The 19,875-nt window shown below is 40.8% G+C and overlaps 1 protein-coding gene across 1 annotated transcript in view; it reads left to right on the top strand.

Moving 5' to 3' along the window:
- Positions 1-223: 223 nt before the first annotated feature.
- grin2ca (glutamate receptor, ionotropic, N-methyl D-aspartate 2Ca) overlaps positions 224-19,875 on the top strand; it is a 138,926-nt gene continuing 119,274 nt past the window's right edge. Inside the window, exon 1 of the mRNA XM_061981447.1 lies at positions 224-344. The gene's annotated coding sequence lies outside the window, so the exon portion shown is untranslated. The remainder of the gene's footprint in view (positions 345-19,875) is intronic.

The following is a 19,875-nucleotide window of genomic DNA, read 5'->3' as shown; positions in this document are numbered from 1 at the left end:
TGTGAACAATCACCATGTGTTAATTTGCTCCGTCTGATATCGCTCTATCACGCCGCATCACCCCGACAACCCCTCCTCCACCTCTTCACCAGCCAGTGATAATGTGACCTTCTGCCAAAGTGCTGGAAACCATGCCGCCATCGCAGCGGGCTCCTCTGTTGCTGCTACTGAAATAGACTCAAACAAGTGCGGACGGGGAGGAAGAAGGGGGGGGAGACGAAAAGGGGGCCAGAGGCGAGAGAAGGAAGAGAGAGAGGAGGAGAAAGACGAAAAGGGGAGCGCTTAAGCAGTGGACACGGGATGCGAGGGGACGGGTCCAGGCTGGATGTGGATCGCCATCACAGGTAATCTTCACCTTCATCTCCCTCAAAAGTACAACAACTGTAAAAACATGCGCTTCCAAAAGTGCCAGCACGTGGGAAATGCTCTCTGCTTCTCTTTACTGTTGCAATTCCTCGAGTCGTCTGTCCACGCTCGTAGAGGAATTATCAGAACGCAGGGGGTCCTCCAGGCGATCAGACAGCCTGCTCGGTCTTGGTTGAAGGTGTGCACAAACTGTTGCTTTAACTCGTCGCTCTACTTCCAGGGGTTTGGTGGAGATCGATGAGTCATTGTAAACAGTCGGAGTGGCTCATTGATGGCCGTACACCCGCTGCCAAGAGATACTTTGTCAGGATGCAAACACTTACCTCAAGCACTTGTAGCTCCTTCTGAATTGGTTAGGAGGGTCAAATTGGAGCCACAGGTTCATTGGCAGGATTCCGACTCAATCACCAAACGGATTATGAAACATTAAAACTGAGGGCTCAGTAAACATTGGTTGGTTCGTAGTTAGCAAACTAAGTCAACTACAGTATCAATGAAATGTGTCTTTAGAACTGACACAAAAAAAGAAAGATATGCTAAAGCAGAGGTGTCAAAGTCGTTTTCACTGAGGGCCACATTGCAGTTATGTTTGGCCCCAGAGGGCCGCGTCTAACAGTGAATACTTTTAATACACAATTTTTTTGATGCATTTTATTAGGAGATTTTTTTTTTAAACTAAAATGTAAAAAAAATATGGTAAGTTGCAATAATTTCACCTCAGTACTGCTGTTTTTATGGTTAAAAAAGGCAGCTCATTTGCCAGAATTTTACTGTAAAACGTACATTTTTTACTGTAAAATGTACATTTGCTTTTTTACAGTAAATAAAAAAAACTGCACTTTTTACAGTAAAATTTTGGCACCTGAGCTGCCAGTTTGTTTGTTTGGTTTCTACCGCAAATCAACAACTGTAGATTTTTTGGTGTATTACTGTAAATGCCAAAACGGCACCACAGTTTATTACAGTAAAAAAAAGTACTCTTTTTTTCATTTAGAGAAAAATGCAGTAAAAACCACAGTAAATTTCACAATTTTACCATGAAGTCTATTGCTACTTTTACATTGCACAATTTGATGGATAACTTGCTTTGAAATCATTATTATTATTATTTATTTCTATTTAAAAAATGGTTTGATAATATATTTTTGCACAATTGGACAATCTTTAAGTTAACATAATTTGTGATTACAAGGAGTACATTTTTGTTTTTTCTCCCAAAATAGAAAGAAAGAATACATTTAGTAAGAAAAGTTACAGTACTGTATTGAAACATATTATTTCCATGCTTTCGAGGGCCAAATAAAATGAAGTGGCCACATCTGGCCCGCGGGCCTTGAGTTTGACACAAGTGTGCTAAAGGAAAAGCAAAAACTACTAAAAAGGTTTTGAATTAATGGACCAAAGGATGAGAGGTGAGACGTAACATGGGAGTGTTTGGACATGTGACTGACAAAACAACAGTGTCCCAAGGATCAAACATTGGATTACACCAAAAATGGCAAAAAAATCTAACAATTTGGGAAGGTTGGTTATCTTAGTTTTGCAATAGCTTCTATCTTTAATGTTACTCAAGTACAGTACTGTGTCTATGCTAGAACTGCCGAGACTAAATATTGTATTCATGTCATTTATTTGTCATTTTTATACATATGTATATTTTATTTTTATTTACAAAAATGGGTACAAATTGTTTTTATCATTATTGTATTTTATTTGGCTATATAATTGTGAATAGCACTCAACAGGATGTTATATGTGGTGTCCGCTATCTTCCCTAAGCAAAAAAAAACATTGAAATTCACGTTGCTGCAGCGTTGTAGTATTCTATAAAAAAGGTGGACACGAGTGATGGGTGAATGTGTTGCACACTCACTGGCTGTTTTGACACTGCAATGATATTATATTTGTGTTTCTTAATGGCGCCATCTGCTGGATTAAAAATGTCAACATTTGACCTGCAAGTAAACGAATAGCTGTGTAGAAAGAAATATAAAATGTGCAATTCTGGTCAAAGAGCCAAAGAGTAAACAAAAAGAAAGTAATGTGTCTTATTGGATGCGATTAGATCAAAATGATCCCACATTATGGAACTTTTCCTTTTTGTCAGTTTCATTTAGAAGAGATCGATGATGGCCATAGCACGCGGCATGACACTCGTCCGAATTTACGAGTTGTCACTCATCAACTGAAAGAAGCGCTTCCTGATAAACACAGTTTGGTACTTCACAGCGAAAGGGCACGGTAATTGTATCCGTCACATGTTTTTCTTTTTCTTAAAGTGACACACACGTCTGAGTATCGATGGAAACAGTATAACTACTTTTGTTTCGTAATGCGTCCATGCTTTTGTTTCGTTTGATCCATCACTGCTGAACACTTAAATTCCAGCAGACACTTTCATTAAACTGGTAGAAATACACACAAAGAAAGCAGGAATTGTGCAAATGCACCAAATATGACAGCATGTGGCAAAGATGATGCGACAGTGTGTCCTGCAACAAATAACCTACATTTCGGACTATAAGCCGATACTTTTTTCCTATGCTTTGAATCTTGCGGCTTACAAAACGGTGCAGCTAATATACCAATTGTTTTTTGCTGACGGCCATAATGCAAAGAGATTTTAAAAAGAAAACAAGCAAAGACGATGAAAAGGTGTGCTATTGTTTGGGCTATGGTGCCATCGTTTGGACAAGTTTGCTCACTGAAGGTGCTGCATTGCCCTTCTAAAATACTTCTGATTCTGATTCTGATTTTTAGAGCTTTTGATCTGAAGTAGAAGTGCCGTTCCGTCTTCTAACCGTAGGAGTGTTTTCATGCATATTTGTATGTGCTATTGTAATGTAACATTAGCATTAGCTAATATGCTAACACGTTTACGAGTGTCTTTGTTCGTATTATTAACTTACAATGGCATTCTTTTTGTATGGTTCCAGTTTCACAAATTCCTCATTAATTCACCAAGATGTCAAGGTGGAGATATTGAGTCTGTTTAGCTGATTGGAGAGCTTGCTTCCACAGTTCGTGGGTCCATGACGATGACTTCTGTTTTGTTTGGTCCGCCGATTTACTGCTGGGTTAAAGACACCGTTTGGAAAAAAATTAAGGTATGGCGATATATGGATATATGGAGGTTCTGTGTAAATAACTCCAAATAATACTTTGCAACGTATATATCAAATCAATCAATCAATCAAAGTTTATTTATACAGCCCTTAATCACAAATGCCTCAAAGGGCTGCACAAACCACATAGACATCCTCGGCTCTGATCCTCTCATCAGGAGAGGGGGGCAGTACAGAAAAGAGAGACGGGAGATCAACTGGTCAATTTAAAGGCAAGGGTATACAAATTTGTTTTAAAATGAGACTTAAATACTTCTACTGAAGCATATAATCTACGGTTTATAATCCGGTGCAGCTAATATATGGGGAGGAAAGTTTTTGTTTTTTTATTTAGTGGGTGTGGCTTATACACGGGTGCGCTCTTTGGTCCAAAAAATACGGTACATTTGGATTGGCACAAATATATTTGGCGTTACTGGAAATACTGTTTGTGATATGCATTTACTTAGTAATCAAACAGTCTAATAGTTTTTTGCCATTTGATAGAAATGAGATGTATCAAGGCCAAATTTGCAAACTAGACAAGGACGTCAGCTTGACATCAAGACAACATGGACATTGCAGTCCATAGGTAAACACATGTGACACATGAGCCAGTGGTTCTGAAGAGGAAAAGGACTCCAGGACCAAGTCCTCAGCAAACGTTTCAGGTGTATCGGGTCTGTTATAATATTATGTTTTTTGGATTAGATGGGCTGGGTATGTGGGATGTGGGGTTCCTCAGGTCTCGACTTTGGGACCGCTTTTGTTCAACTTGAACATGCTACAAACTAAGCCAACTAATACGCAGCTTTAATGTGTCCTAACCCCACTAGGCAGATGACACTCAGGTAAACTTTTCCCTGACGGCAGGTGAACGTCGGCCTGTTGATTCACTTTGTAGCTGCAACGAACAGTTCAGTGTGTGGATGCAAAATAATGTTTTTCGCTTAACTCAGACAACTGAAATCCTTTTCTTTGGCTCACAGTGAAACTATTTTAGTCACCTTGAGACCCTCTCCCTGAAACATAATGATCAGGTTAGAAATCTCGGGGTATAAATGGACTCAGACTTGAACTTTAACAGACACAATAAGTCAATAACATCAGCATCTTTTTACCACCTGAAACACATCAGAGAAATCAGAGAAATAATGTCTAAATCAGCCTTGGAAATACTAGTCCATGCTTCCGTCTCCAGCAGGTTAGACCAGTGGTCCCCATCCGTGACGCATTTGCTACCGGGCCGCAGAGAAACATTAAGTAATTTATAAACGACTGCTTTTTCTCCGATTTAACTTTGGCCTGTCCCACATGAAACACCAATAAGCTTGTTCATAGATGTATAATACAACTCCTCATAGGAAGTTGCCATTTGTTATATTTGTTATAACTTTGTGACATGATACAATGCACATTAATGAACATTTTAAATATAAATGTGACAGATTGTAGCCAAAGGCTGATTTCCATCTGCATCTCATTGCAAAGAAACAAGCCCAGGGCTCCCACTAAGTCAATGTTATAGTGAGTTGTATTTTTCATGAAATTATTTTTGCTGTATTTATCTGGCACAAGTGGAAAGCCGGTCCCTGAAAATAATGCCTACAATAAACCAGTCCGTGGTGCAAATAAGGTTGAGGACCACTGGATTAGACTACTGTAATGGCGTTCTTACTGGGCTCTCTAAAAGAGATGTAAAGCAGCTGCAGTACATCCAAAATACTGCTGCTCGAATACTCATTAGAACCAAAAAATACGACCTAATTCATCTAGTCAGTGCTTGGGTCACTACACTGACTTCCTGTAGCTCAAATAATAGACTTTACAACAGCTCTCCTTGTGTACAAGTCTTGCCATGGTCTTGTGCCAAAGTACATATCTGACATGTTAAGAGACATATAAACCATCTCGGCCTCTGAGAACCCTAGGGAGTGGTCTCCTGCTAGTGCCCAGAGTCAAGACCAAACATGGTGAGGCAGTGTTTCAGTTGTATGCTCCGAAAAACTGGAATAGTATTCCTAAAGACGTGAGACAGGCTTCAACATTGGCAATGTTCAAATCCAGGCTGAAAACATTTTATTTACCGTATTTTCCGCACTATAAGGCGCACCGGATTATAAGGCGCACCGCATTATAAGGCGCATAGAATAGACGCTACAGTAGAGGCTGGGGTTACTTTATGCATCCCGTAGTTGCGAGACCTGTTGTGGCTTAATATTGGTTCATATATAAGGCGCACCGGATTATAAGGCGCACTATCAGCTTTTGAGAAAATTGAAGGTTTTTCGATGCGCCTTATAGTGCGGAAAATACGGTAATTGTGCATATGACAACTGAAAGCATTTTATCTGCACTCTTTGATTTTAATGTTAATTATAATCATTTATAACATGATTTTATTTTATGTTTTTAATCTAATTATGATTACTTTTATGATTTTATCTTTTTGCGTTCTTGTAATTTTCAGTACAGCACTTTGAATTGCCTAGTGTACAAATTGTGCTCTATAAATAAACTAGTTAATTTAATACATTTGTTCTTAAATATCCTGGCACTTAAATCCATGTTGTTTTATCACATAATTCAATACGGGCCCATTTAAAAGGGTAGGAGGTTAAAGCCTAGAAATCTTGAAGAAACGAAGAAAATATTTTTAGCTAGCATCTTTTTCCAATTTTCCCACTTCGCATATTCAATCCTGATACTGATTTCATCGACCTACCAAAATCCAGATTATTCTGTGTTTCTTAGTTACCTCCAGAGGTGGGACCAAGTCATTGTTTTGCAAGTCACAAGTAAGTCTCAAGTCTTTGCCCTCAAGTCCGAGTCAAGTCCCGAGTCAAGACAGGCAAGCCCCGAGTCAAGTCCAAAGTCAAGACTGGAAAGTCTCAAGTCAAGTCCTAAGTCCTGCATTTTGAGTTTCGAGTCCTTTCAAGTCCTTTTAACCACAGACTAATGTATTAACACAGATTGTGTATGCTTTTCAAACGCTGTATTTATTTATTAAAACAAGTGCATTTTAAATTGCAGGAAAGAAAATTGTGCTGACATTGCACTTTATAATAACACTATTATCATTTTAAACATTAACTCATTCCTTTACAGAACAAACACATTGAAAAATAAAGTGCAAATGTACTTATTTGTACAAAAGTGTTAACATTGAAAAAACATGACATATACGTGAACATAACAAAAAAGTTGTACTTTTTATATGTCAGGGCCCTATGCTGCATTGCATTTGCAAAAGACCAAATTAGCCAAGAGTCTGTCAGTCATTTGTGCACGATGGGGGCATAGTATTTATTTTACCTTTATTTTACTATTTTTGTCTTTTTTTAGGTGGCTAAAATACGCGGTGCTGCTGACCGCCGTCTAACGTTACGTGTGATATATTGACTAACGTAACCCTGCTTAAAAAAAATCACTGAACAAAAAGTATGAATAAGGTAGTGAACTGCAACAGATTCCCGTGTTTGCAATAACGTTATAACGTTAGCAGTGAGTTTACAGCCTCACTGATTTAACTACACAGCAAATAAAAGTCACGTTACTTAGCCAATAAACGTTATCTTACATTCAAAACTTACCGTTCTTTGTGCAACTTCAAATGCCGGACGAAGTTGGAAGTTGTTGCCTCTCCATCAGTAATTTTCGAACCGCATGTGTTGCATGCTGCAAACCGTTTTGTGTTGACCACCTCGTAATTTTTATACCCAAACGAAATTATGTTAGGTATCATTTTTTGTTCACTGGCGTGTGGTTTGGACATGTCTTCTTCGTTGATTGTCCTGCAATTTGATTGGATGAATGCTGTGTGATGAAAACAAAGTAGATCTAATTTGATTGGCTGTTGTACTGAGCTCAGTACAACAGCTAGTGTGCTCTAGAGCACACCAGCTGACACACACAACGCTGATAGACAAGTACACAATGAAAAATACGGAGCGCTCCCGAATAACTTTTTCATCTTTGGGTTTTGGGGAAAGTAGCAAGTCATGTCAAGTCATGTCAATTCAAAAGGCTCAAGTCCAAGTGAAGTCACAAGTCATTGATGTTAAAGTCTAAGTCGAGTTGCAAGTCTTTTTACATTTTGTCAAGTCGAGTCTAAAGTCATCAAATTCATGACTCGAGTCTGACTCGAGTCCAAGTCATGTGACTCGAGTCCACACCTCTGGTTACCTCCATCAAAATGGAGTGAAGGTAAATGTAAAAGCAGAACATCCAGAGCAAGGAGAAACCTGCCCATCATTATGAGGTGTGTCTGACCCACCTCTCCAAAAACACTAACTCTTAAAAGGACACAGCAGTAATGAAACTGGATAAAATATGACTTCTTTCACCTCACAATGAAGGGGCGTGTAAACACTGCCACCCCAGTCTGACAGCTGAAAAATGGCTCTTCATTATGTTACTTCAACCATGTCCCTGTTTGAGTAATTAGATGTACAGTAGCAGTGTGCATGTGACATGGGAGAAGAGGTCCATCACACAATGTGATGCACACAACACAAACACACACGTTAAAAGACAGAGCACCAATTACATGATGGACAAATCGTCGATTGGTTTATAATCATTAATGCTCCCTAAAGACAGTTTAACTGGCCAACCAGTTGACCTCACATATGGGTGACTGACATCACGTCAACACAGCTCAACATTTAGGATTGTTGATTTGATGTACTGAGTGATTGCCACCCACCTCCCATCAGACCATATTAAAATATGCCTTTAAATGCCCTCTTAACTAGACCTGGGCCAATATTTGACAAGTCTATTATTCAAACGATAAATGAAAATGAACTCAATGAGTTTGCCAGCCTCGATAATCGCTATGTGTATGCAAGAGCAGTCATTCTTTGCATCGGTATCAGTAGCTGCTGCCGTTTGTACTACATGCACATCAATCAATCAATCAATCTTTATTTATATAGCCCTAAATCACAAGTGTCTCAAAGGGCTGCACAAGCCACAACGACATCCTCGGTACAAAGCCCACATACGGGCAAGGAAAAACTCACCCCAGTGGGACGTCGATGTGAATGACTATGAGAAACCTTGGAGAGGACCGCATATGTGGGTAACCCCCCCCCTCTAGGGGAGACCGAAAGCAATGGATGTCGAGTGGGTCTGACATAATATTGTGAGAGTCCAGTCCATAGTGGATCCAACATAATAGTAAGAGTCCAGTCCATAGTGGGGCCAGCAGAACACCATCCGGAGCGGAGACGGGTCAGCAGCGCAGAGATGTTCCCTGCCGATGCACAGGCGAGCGGTCCACCCCGGGTCCCGACTCTGGACAGCCAGCACTTCATCCATGGCCACCGGACCTGTGCCCCCCCCCCTCAAGGAAAAGGGGAGCAGGGAGAAAAGAAAAGAAACGGCAGATCAACTGGTCTAACAGGGGGGCTATTTAAAGGCTAGAGTATACAAATGAGTTTTAAGATGGGACTTAAATGCTTCTACTGAGGTAGCATCTCTAATTGTTACCGGGAGGGCATTCCATAGTACTGGAGCCCGAATAGAAAACGCTCTATAGCCCGCAGACTTTTTTTGGGCTCTGGGAATCACTAATAAGCCGGAGTTCTTTGAACGCAGATTTCTTGCCGGGACATATGGTACAATGCAATCGACAAGATAGGACGGAGCTAGACCGTGTAGTATTTTATACGTAAGTAGTAAAACCTTAAAGTCACATCTTAAGTGCACAGGAAGCCAGTGCAGGTGAGCCAGTATAGGCGTAGTAATATGATCAAACTTTCTTGTTCTTGTCAAAAGTCTGGACAGCCAGCACTTCATCCATGGCCACCGGACCTGTGCCCCCCCCCCTCAAGGAAAAGGGGAGCAGGGAGAAAAGAAAAGAAACGGCAGATCAACTGGTCTAACAGGGGGGCTATTTAAAGGCTAGAGTATACAAATGAGTTTTAAGATGGGACTTAAATGCTTCTACTGAGGTAGCATCTCTAATTGTTACCGGGAGGGCATTCCATAGTACTGGAGCCCGAATAGAAAACGCTCTATAGCCCGCAGACTTTTTTTGGGCTCTGGGAATCACTAATAAGCCGGAGTTCTTTGAACGCAGATTTCTTGCCGGGACATATGGTACAATGCAATCGACAAGATAGGACGGAGCTAGACCGTGTAGTATTTTATACGTAAGTAGTAAAACCTTAAAGTCACATCTTAAGTGCACAGGAAGCCAGTGCAGGTGAGCCAGTATAGGCGTAGTAATATGATCAAACTTTCTTGTTCTTGTCAAAAGTCTAGCAGCCGCATTTTGTACCAACTGTAATTTTTTAATGCTAGACATAGGGAGCCCCGAAAATAATACGTTACAGTAATCGAGACGAGACGTAACGAACGCATGAATAATGATCTCAGCGTCGCTAGTGGATAAAATAGAACGAATTTTAGCGATATTACGGAGATGAAAGAAGGCCGTTTTAGTAACACTCTTAATGTGTGACTCAAACGAGAGAGTTGGGTCGAAGATAATACCCAGATTCTTTACTGAGTCGCTTTGTGAAATTGTTTGGTTGTCAAATGTTAAGGTGGTATTATTAAATAAATGTCGGTGTTTAGCAGGACCGATAATCAGCATTTCCGTTTTCTTGGCGTTGAGTTGCAAGAAGTTAGCGGACATCCATTGTTTAATTTCATTAAGACACGCCTCCAGCTGACTACAATCCGGCGTGTTGGTCAGCTTTAGGGGCATGTAGAGTTGGGTGTCATCAGCATAACAATGAAAGCTAACACCGTATTTGCGTATGATGTCGCCTAGCGGCAGCATGTAAATACTAAAGAGTGCAGGGCCAAGAACCGAACCCTGAGGAACTCCGCACGTTACCTTAACATAGTCCGAGGTCACATTATTATGGGAAACGCATTGCATCCTGTCAGTAAGATAAGAGTTAAACCACGACAAAGCTAAGTCTGACATACCAATACGTGTTTTGATACGCTCTAATAAAATATTATGATCGACGGTATCGAAAGCAGCGCTAAGATCAAGAAGCAGCAACATAGATGACGCATCAGAATCCATCGTTAGTTAACGCTAATAATTATAAACGCTAATAATTATAAACGCTAAAAAACTCACAAGGGTTAGTATTACCGTAATACATTAAAATGATCAAAAACCATGACTGATAACCACACGTTGATATGGACCGACTAGCGTTAGCTTGCTCGCTTGCTTAAATGCTAACATGAAAATGAAACATTAACATCTTTCCCCATTAATAAACGTTATACCCCAATTTAAACTGGTATAATCACATTACTGAGTAAACAACTAAGATGCGGTATTCATGTTGAACATAAAGGCTCTTTTAGTGCAAAGTGAGCGATAAAAACTCCACAGTGTCAAGTTGAAACAGACATAAGGTTTCAACATTCTAAAATGTTGAGAAACACACAAATGACAAAAATATGGCTCTTATGAAGCCATAACAATATTGAATGTTTCTTCTGCCAAGAAAAATTAAACTTGGTTAGAATATGTTATAGTGCTTTTTGAGATCATGTTAATGGTAATACATTTGGTCATAATAACTTTATTTAGCCATTTTATTCACTGCTTTGGACAGAAACTATTTTACTGCTTTTGGTTGCGATTTTTATTCATGTGCAAAATGTTGTTAAAGGTGACCTATGTAATAATTTAATGCCAAGTCATTAATTTTAAAAGGCATTAATAAATCATGTTCTTTTTGAATACCTTTATAACTGGTATATGCTCATTTCAAAATTAGATTTACAGCCCCGAAATATAACTATTTTCATTTCGATGCCCCGCCCCCCACCGTTTGACCAATTAAAAAGTCTGTGAGTGTGAGTTACTAAACATGTCAGACCTTAGTAAATCTAAAAGGCGTCGTTACGATTCTCAACTTATTCATGACAAAGCCAGGAACAAAACGAGAATTTGTATCGGGGATGCCTTTGACTGAAAGAGACGATTGAAGGCGGAGACGATTTTTTCATCTGACGCCAAACTTGCTAATTTCCTCCTTGATAGGTAAGTCAGGCATTTATGCTTTCTTATTATTTGTAATAAATGGAAATGGACAGTTCGTATGTAAACTATGTTGTCCAATAGTCTATGATCTTGTCTAACAAAGCTAGTGTCATGTCTGTGTGATCATGTTTTGTTTTGGTTATGTTCGGTTTGGTTTTTGGACTCTTTGTGCACTCTTGTTTGTTTTGTTTCCATGACAACCCATTAGTTTTCATCTGTCCTCATGTCACGCACCTGATTCATTTGGACTCACACACCTGTCATTAATCATGTTCAAGAATATTTAAGCCGATAGTTGCCAGGAAGTCAGCCTGGCGACATTAACTCTGTTTGACTTCTGCTACCCATGTTACCCATGCCACCATAGTTCCATGCCAAGTGAGTTTTGTCTATTTTCATGTTCCAAGTAAGTTTTTGTTTATTGTCCATAGTTTTGCCTTTGTGGTAGTTTTTGTTTCTTAGGCAAGTTTATCTCCGCCTTGAGCGTGCTTTTTGTTTGTACCCTTTTTGTAGTTAGTGTTAAAATAAAATGATATCCTTACCTTCACGCCATGTCCACTTCTATTCTTGCATCTCGGGAAAACAAACACCCCATAGTCCACGCCGTTATGACAGCTAGTATGTTTGTGCAACAAATGCTTATTGTGTTGGTTAACGGGGGAAATATATGCCTGTTAGCCTATATGTCGATGTGTCATCCAACTGACAGGGAAAAATACATTTTCGACAAATAAAACCAATGTGGATATGGATGGTTTCTGATGAAATGCGTTCCAAAATTAGCACGGCTAATTGCAATTTCTGGTACTGTATGTGCAACAGGCACATATGGGGCGGTATTCTCTTGGCACAATATAATGCATTACATGTAATGATTTACTACTTTGTGAATTGACATGGTAGTAGGCTATATGATTTATGCGTAACGTGGTTTTTGAATAACGTGGGTTGGCTCATAGAATTGCACTCTGCACTAAAAGATGGTGATGTGCGTACATGGAAGAGAATGGTTGGATGCAACATGGAGTTATGCTGGACAAAATGTGGCGGTAATTTTACTGTTGGCCTTGGCTTGCCATCAAAGTAGGCCTATGCGATATACAATATATTATATATTATTATATATAATCATTTCGGTTGTGGTCTGTGCGGTCAAACTAGACATTTTAGCAGGGTAATGCCAACAATATGTCCCGACTCCTGATGAAAATAATGCTGCGTAACTTTACAAATACATTTGGCTAATCGACATCAGTTAAATGTGGCATAATTACTTAGTAAACCATCTTGCAAGAAGCATAAACAAGAGAAACCTACAGTGTAGGACTCGCCGATTGCCATTTGAAGTTCCTTGGAGTAGGATTCGGATTCGGCTGCATATCTGGCAACCTCAGTCACGGAGAGTGGGAGGGGACTACAGAATTTTGACCATTTCTGGCCACATTACTACATATGGCACCTTTAACAGGAGTATATTTATTTTTTTATTATTAGTTTGTTTTATTTAACTAGGATATTTACAAGTTCCCAAGAGCTAGCTTCTGTAGCCGAGGATCGGACCGCCAATTACCTCGGAGTCTTGTTCACGAGTGAGGGAAGAGTGGATCGTGAGATCGACAGGCGGATCGGTGCGGCGTCTTCAGTAATGCGGACGCTGTATCGATCCGTTGTGGTGAAGAAGGAGCTGAGCCGGAAGGCAAAGCTCTCAATTTACCGGTCGATCTACGTTCCCATCCTCACCTATGGTCATGAGCTTTGGGTTATGACCGAAAGGACAAGATCACGGGTACAAGCGGCCGAAATGAGTTTCCTCCGCCGGGTGGCGGGGCTCTCCCTTAGAGATAGGGTGAGAAGCTCTGTCATCCGGGGGGAGCTCAAAGTAAAGCCGCTGCTCCTCCGCATCGAGAGGAGCCAGATGAGGTGGTTCGGTCATCTGGTCAGGATGCCACCTGAGCGCCTCCCTAAGGAGGTGTTTAGGGCATGTCCGACCGGTAGGAGGCCACGGGGAAGACCCAGGACACGTTGGGAAGACTATGTCTCCCGGCTGGCCTGGGAACGCCTCGGGATCCCCCGGGAGGAGCTGGACGAAGTGGCTGGGGAGAGGGAAGTCTGGGCTTCCCTGCTTAGGCTGCTGCCCCCGCGACCCGACCTCGGATAAGCGGAAGAAGATGGATGGATGGATGGATTTACAAGTTGTCATTCCAATTACTACGTTGAAATATAGGAGAAATACAGGTTGATTGCATTTGAAAGGGTATACTTGCATTATTTGTCATCATTACGTCAGTGGTTAATTTGGTCTCAAAATAATGTTGACAATAATTTAATTTATTGGCAATTTTTTGGAGGCAATATATCATCCAGCTAAATTTGTTATCAGATAACAAGCCTCAAGCCACCCTGCAGAAAACATAAGAAGAAGGAGGGAACACCGAGACGACAAAAAGACAAACACGTGGGCGCACCTACATCCACTATTTCAATTGGACACCCTGATAACCAACACAACCAAGCAGGACAGTAAAACATTTACTGCACTGGTGATGGAGGAGGTTTGCCAAATATTAAAGCAATTTCTTCAAGGTCAGGGAGGTGTGTAAGTCACAAATATCAACACGTGAACTGTATTCACGCAATTTAGAGACGCTGACTGTGTACGATTACACGGTCAATCCGGCATGTCACCACGGTGCTCGTGCACGGCTGCTGAGATCTTCAACTCGGGCAAGACGAGGCTGTCAGGATGGGCTCCCCCACCCTCCAAGTTTATGGCTATGCTCACGGGCACGGTAGAGGTTCTGGCCCATTTAAATTCATAGCGCAACCCCGCTCGCACCTCCTCGAACACCCCGTCCCCGTTGAGAAGGAAAACTGACACGCCGCAGGCTAAGGGGGGGTAGGGGTGTGTGTGTGTGTGTGTGTGCAGTCATCTCCATCCTTGTCACTGTTCCCGGACGCCGACCGCAGCGTTTGTGTATGTGTGCCACCGGCCGGTCCATATGAGGTGTGTTATTGAGAGAGACGATTGAATGAACAGCTTTCTGGTCACAGCTACATGTGTAAACATTGTATGTGTCACGCCCTGGCTTGACACAGTGGCCAACACCTCAGTGACCATCAGTGCAAAAGCAACTTTTCCTACCTATTGGTACCTGTTTTTGTCATGTCTGTGTGATCATGTTTTGTTTTAGTAATGTTCGGTTTAAATTTTGGACTTTTTGTGCACTTTTGTTTTGTTTTGTCACCATAGCAACCATTAGTTTCACCTGTCACGTCACGCACCTGTTCCACGTTTGGACTCATTGTGCACTCTTGTCACCATAGCAACCATTAGTTTTCACCTGTCACGTCACGCACCTGTTTCACGTTTCGAGTCACGCACCTGCTTTCACTAATCATGTCCATAGTATTTAAGTTCATTCATTTTCTGTTGTTCGTTCTGACGACATCACCACATTTATGCTCCTGCACACTCTCCACACCCTGATGACCCTTGCTACTCTTTTTTTCATGCCGGTTCCATGCCAAGTAAGTTTTTGTTCGTTAAGCCACAGTTAGTGTTTTGTTTAATTGTTCATAGTTTCTGCCAATGTGCAAGTTTTGTGTTTAAAGTCTAGTTTTATTCTCCGCCACTGTGCGCGCTTTTTGTTTATTCCTTTTTTGATAGTTTAAAATAAATCATGTACCCACCTTCAAGCCTTGACCAGTCCAGTTCATTTGCACCACGGGAGAACAAACCAAGCCAAAGTCCAAGTCATGACAGTTTTTGTGTATTTGGGTTCTGCATAAGTCCTAAAAATGTCAAATAAAAGCATTGAGGCATGGCGGAGGAATTTTATAAAACAATCCTGCCTTCCTTCCTTCTTCCTCCAAACGCGCCGTTTGAAATTTGTGAAGTTTTTCCCAATTGTGGCGTCAGTGAATATCTCCATTTATGGTAGAACTTTGCTCCGTGCTTTGCACGAATTCGCCATTGTAGTCCGATGCTGTAGTCATTAAGCACCTTCTTCTCTATCCTCTAGTTGTGGGGCAGACTGGCTCGTACATATACGTGCATACTACACTGTTACCATGTCTAAAACAGAATAGCGTATAGTTTTAACTTATATCCGTCAGGGGACGCCATATGGAAGTGTTAAAAACTACAACATGGCTGATGAGGAGAAGGCGTTGTCAAAGTGGAGGCACGTAAATAAGACAGCAAAGACAAAACAGCACATCCTGAAGAGACGGTCAGAGAGTGCTTTGAATATGGTCTCTAAAACATAATCTATTAGACGTATAATGATTCGATTAGATATTTTTGGTTGCCGACACGATTCAGGAACGAGCCCGATTTTTCGGACGATTAGATCCAAAACGATTCAGTGAGTTGAAATAGATTCAGTACCTTTTTAGCAAAACCAATTTAAGCAAAATAAACCGTGGATACTGGACACTGCAGGTGAAGTTTCCTATATTCCTGTTATTTCTTGTAAGCAAATTGTGTAAAAAGGATTTATGGATGCAAACAAGCAAATAAAAAACAATTAATGGCCAATTCCTTCACATTTTACTTGAAAAAAAAAAAGTGTAACCAACACTTTAAGTTGAATAACAAGAGGAAACGTTTTTTCTGCGAAAAGTACAGTAACCAACATTTCAACAGTAGATTTACTCGGCCATACAGTATCTGTTCCAGATGTTCGCCGATGACGAACAGTGTCCCAGCTGTGTGGATGCGTGTATGCCCCCTCATCCCTGTTGATGGCGTTGGCCCCTTGCTGCCTAATTTCCTTCATCCATCTCTTTGAGTTATTTATTTCTCATGAAATGACTTCTCCTTGGCTGCCAGTTGCTTGTTGTGTGTCACACTTCATGTTGTTATGTTCCAGAAGTCGGTGCATCGTCATAACTTGCTGCGCTGTCGCTTTCGTTTTGTTGGTCGCGTCCTCAGTGGCCTGAAGTTGTGTTGCTGCTTTAAATTATTGTGTTGTGTCGTTTGCAATTGTTGTGGCTTTTGCAATTGTGCTGTAGCTGAAAGTTGTAATTGTATTTTTGTGTTGTAATTAATGTGGCGTTTGCATGTGTTGTGACCTTTCTCAGCCACTGTATGTATCGCAATTTTTCTTATGATGACAACACAAACGGGCGAAATAAACAAAGTTTAATGTCCTTATTTTTAAAAGTGTTAAACTTCATATAAAGTCAGCCGTTCTTAAATTCAATGGTTTCCGTTTTTTTAATAATGATAAAATCGATTGATTTCCTTTTAAAATGTTCTTGGATCGATACATATCTTCCTGATGGCACAGAATGATATACTTGAAATTTAGGAATATAAATTGATCTATCGATACATCGATCAATCCTTATACTCCTATAATCTCTGCAACATTTTGACCAAAGAACCACCATTACATGTAATGTAGACCACAAGGCATACTTGCCAACCCTCCCGGATTTTCCGGGAGACTCCCGAAATTCAGCGCCTTTCCCGAAAACCTCCCGGGACAAATTTTCTCCCGAAAATCTCCCGAAATTCATGCGGACCTGAGTGACGTGTCGACAGCCTGTTTTCACATCCGCTTTCCCACAATATAAACAGCGTGCCTGCCGAATCACGTTATAACTGTAGAATGATCAAGGGCGAGTTTTTGGTTTCTTATGTGGGTTTATTGTTAGGCAGTTTCATTAACGTCCTCCCAGCGCGGCAACAACACACAACAACAGTAGTCCCGTTTTCGTCTACCGTAAAGCAGTTTGTCTGCCGTAAACAGCAATGTTGTGACACTCTTAAACAGGACAATACTGCCATCTACTGTACATACATATGTGACAATAACATCTACGGCTTTTAGAGAGTGCAGTACACAACTGCGCACACAACAAGGAGACGAAGCAGAATGCATCATCAGAGAGGGTGTTCAGCATGGTTAAAAAAATAGTGACAGAGAATAGAACAAGGATGGACAATTCAACCCTTAACTCAACAATGAGTAGATAGATGAGTGTTATGTGTGTGTGTGTATATGTGTAAATAAATGGACACTGAAATTCAAGTATTTCTCTTATTTTTATAAATATATAAGGTGGCGACTTGTCCAGGGTGTACCCCGCCTTCCGCCCGATTGTAGCTGAGATAGGCTCCAGCGCCCCCCGCGACCCCAAAAGGGAATAAGAAAATGGATGGATATATATATATATATATATATATATATATATATATATATATATACCTGTATATATACAGCTAGAATTCACTGAAAGTCAAGTATTTCTTATGTATGTATATATATATATATATATATATATATATATATATATATATATATATATATATATATATATATATATATATATATATATATATATATGAAATACTTGACTTGGTGAATTCTAGCTGTAAATATACTCCTCCCCTCTTAACCACACCCCCAACCACGCCCCCCCGACCACGCCCCCCCCCACACACACACACACCTCCTGAAAATCGGAGGTCTCAAGGTTGGCAAGTATGCCAAAAGGAAGTGTTTTAAATGTACAAAAAAATCATACTATTACCCCTTTAACAGAAAGCATTTGTTATTATTGAAAGCCTCCTGCTCCGGCCCGGCTGCACCAAATGATAATATAAATACATTTAATAAAGTCAAATATAAATAAGGCAACAAGAGAAGTATCCTACACTTCTCTTTTGTAAAGTAAATCTGAACAGCCGATATGGGCATCTACATCAACTATATGATTTGCCTGAGAAGCTGGACAGAACAAAAAAAATAAATAAATTAATTAATTAAAAAAAAAAAATTGAAAGGTAAACTAAAAGGAAAACATTCTTCTTGGGTCAAAAGACACAAATGACCCAATAAGTTCACCCATCCATTTTCTACCGCTTGTCCCTTTTGGGGTCGCGGGGGGTGCCGGAGCCTATTTCAGCTGCACATGGGCGGAAGGCAGTGTACACCCTGGACAAGTCGCCACCTCATCGCAGGGCCAACACAGATAGACAGACAACATTCACACTCACATTCACACACTAGGGCCAATTTAGTGTTGCCAATCAACCTATCTCCAGGTGCATGTCTTTGGAGGTCGGAGGAAGCCGGAGTGCCCGGAGGGAACCCACGCAGTCACGGGGAGAACATGCAAACTACTCAGGATCTTCGTATTGTGAGGCATATGCACTAACCTCTGTTCCACCGTGCTTCCCCCAATAAGTCCTTCAAACTTAATCATACTCCATTGAGAACTTAATTTATTACATACTTTTCTTAAGATATGAGTGCGTATTTAAGAACACAATCTTGGCAGCGTCAAACTGATTTGTCCCAATATTGACGGGAGCTATTTTATCAACTGAGATTCATGCCTATGGGCAAGATAGGTCGAAATCGGCTTTAAAACTTAAGTGTAAATCACTCAGACTGGGACTACGTATTAAACTACACATTGAACTTGTAACGACTGGGTCGCATAGTGATGCAGGGGTCGTTTTCCCAAGATGCAGAAGGACTTCGGACACAGCGTGCAGGTAGGAAATTATTTATTTACCAATAAATCAGGCGGGAACAAACAAAAGCGTGCCCATAGCGCGGAAAGCAAAGCTAAGAGGGCTAGCGTGGGAGCTAGCATACAAAAATAGCTTAGCATGGAAGCTAGCATATAAAGAAGAGACTAGCGTGGAAGCTAGCATACAAAAGAAATCAAAATACCGTATTTTCCGCACTATAAGGCGCACCGGATTATTAGCCGCACCTTCTATGAATTACATATTTCATAATTTTGTCCACCAATAAGCCGCCCCGGACTATAAGCCGCGCCTACGCTGCGCTAAAGTGAATGTCAAAAAAACGCTGCGCTAAAGTGAATGTCAAAAAAACAGTCAGATAGTTCAGTCAAACTTTAATAATATATTGAAAACCAGCGTTCTAACAACTCTGTCCCAAAATGTACGCAAATGTGCAATCACAAACATAGTAAAATTCAAAATGGTGTAGAGCAATAAATAGCAACATAATGTTGCTCGAACGTTAATGTCACAACACACAAAATAAACATAGCGCTCACCTTCTGAAGTTATTCTTCATTCGTAAATCCTTCGAATTCTTCGTCTTCGGTGTCCGAATTGAAAAGTTGCGCAAGCGTGGGATCCAAAAATGGCCGGCTCCGCCTCGTCGAAGTCATCGGATTCAGTGTCGCTGTTGTTGTGCAGCAGTTCTGTGAATCCTGCCTTCCGGAAAGCTCGGACCACAGTTGTGACCGAAACTATCTGCCCAGGCATTTACGATCCACTGGCAGATGTTGGCGTATGTCGACCGGCGCTATCTGCCCGTCTTAGTGAAGGTGTGTTCGCCTTCGGAGCTGTGTGAAAAAAGCCACCCGGCCTCTTCGCGT

This window comes from Nerophis lumbriciformis, linkage group LG24, assembly GCF_033978685.3.
Source record: "Nerophis lumbriciformis linkage group LG24, RoL_Nlum_v2.1, whole genome shotgun sequence".
NCBI lineage: Eukaryota > Metazoa > Chordata > Actinopteri > Syngnathiformes > Syngnathidae > Nerophis > Nerophis lumbriciformis.
The sequence above is the reverse complement of the archived record's forward strand: the minus strand, read 5'-3'. Positions and strand labels throughout refer to the sequence as shown.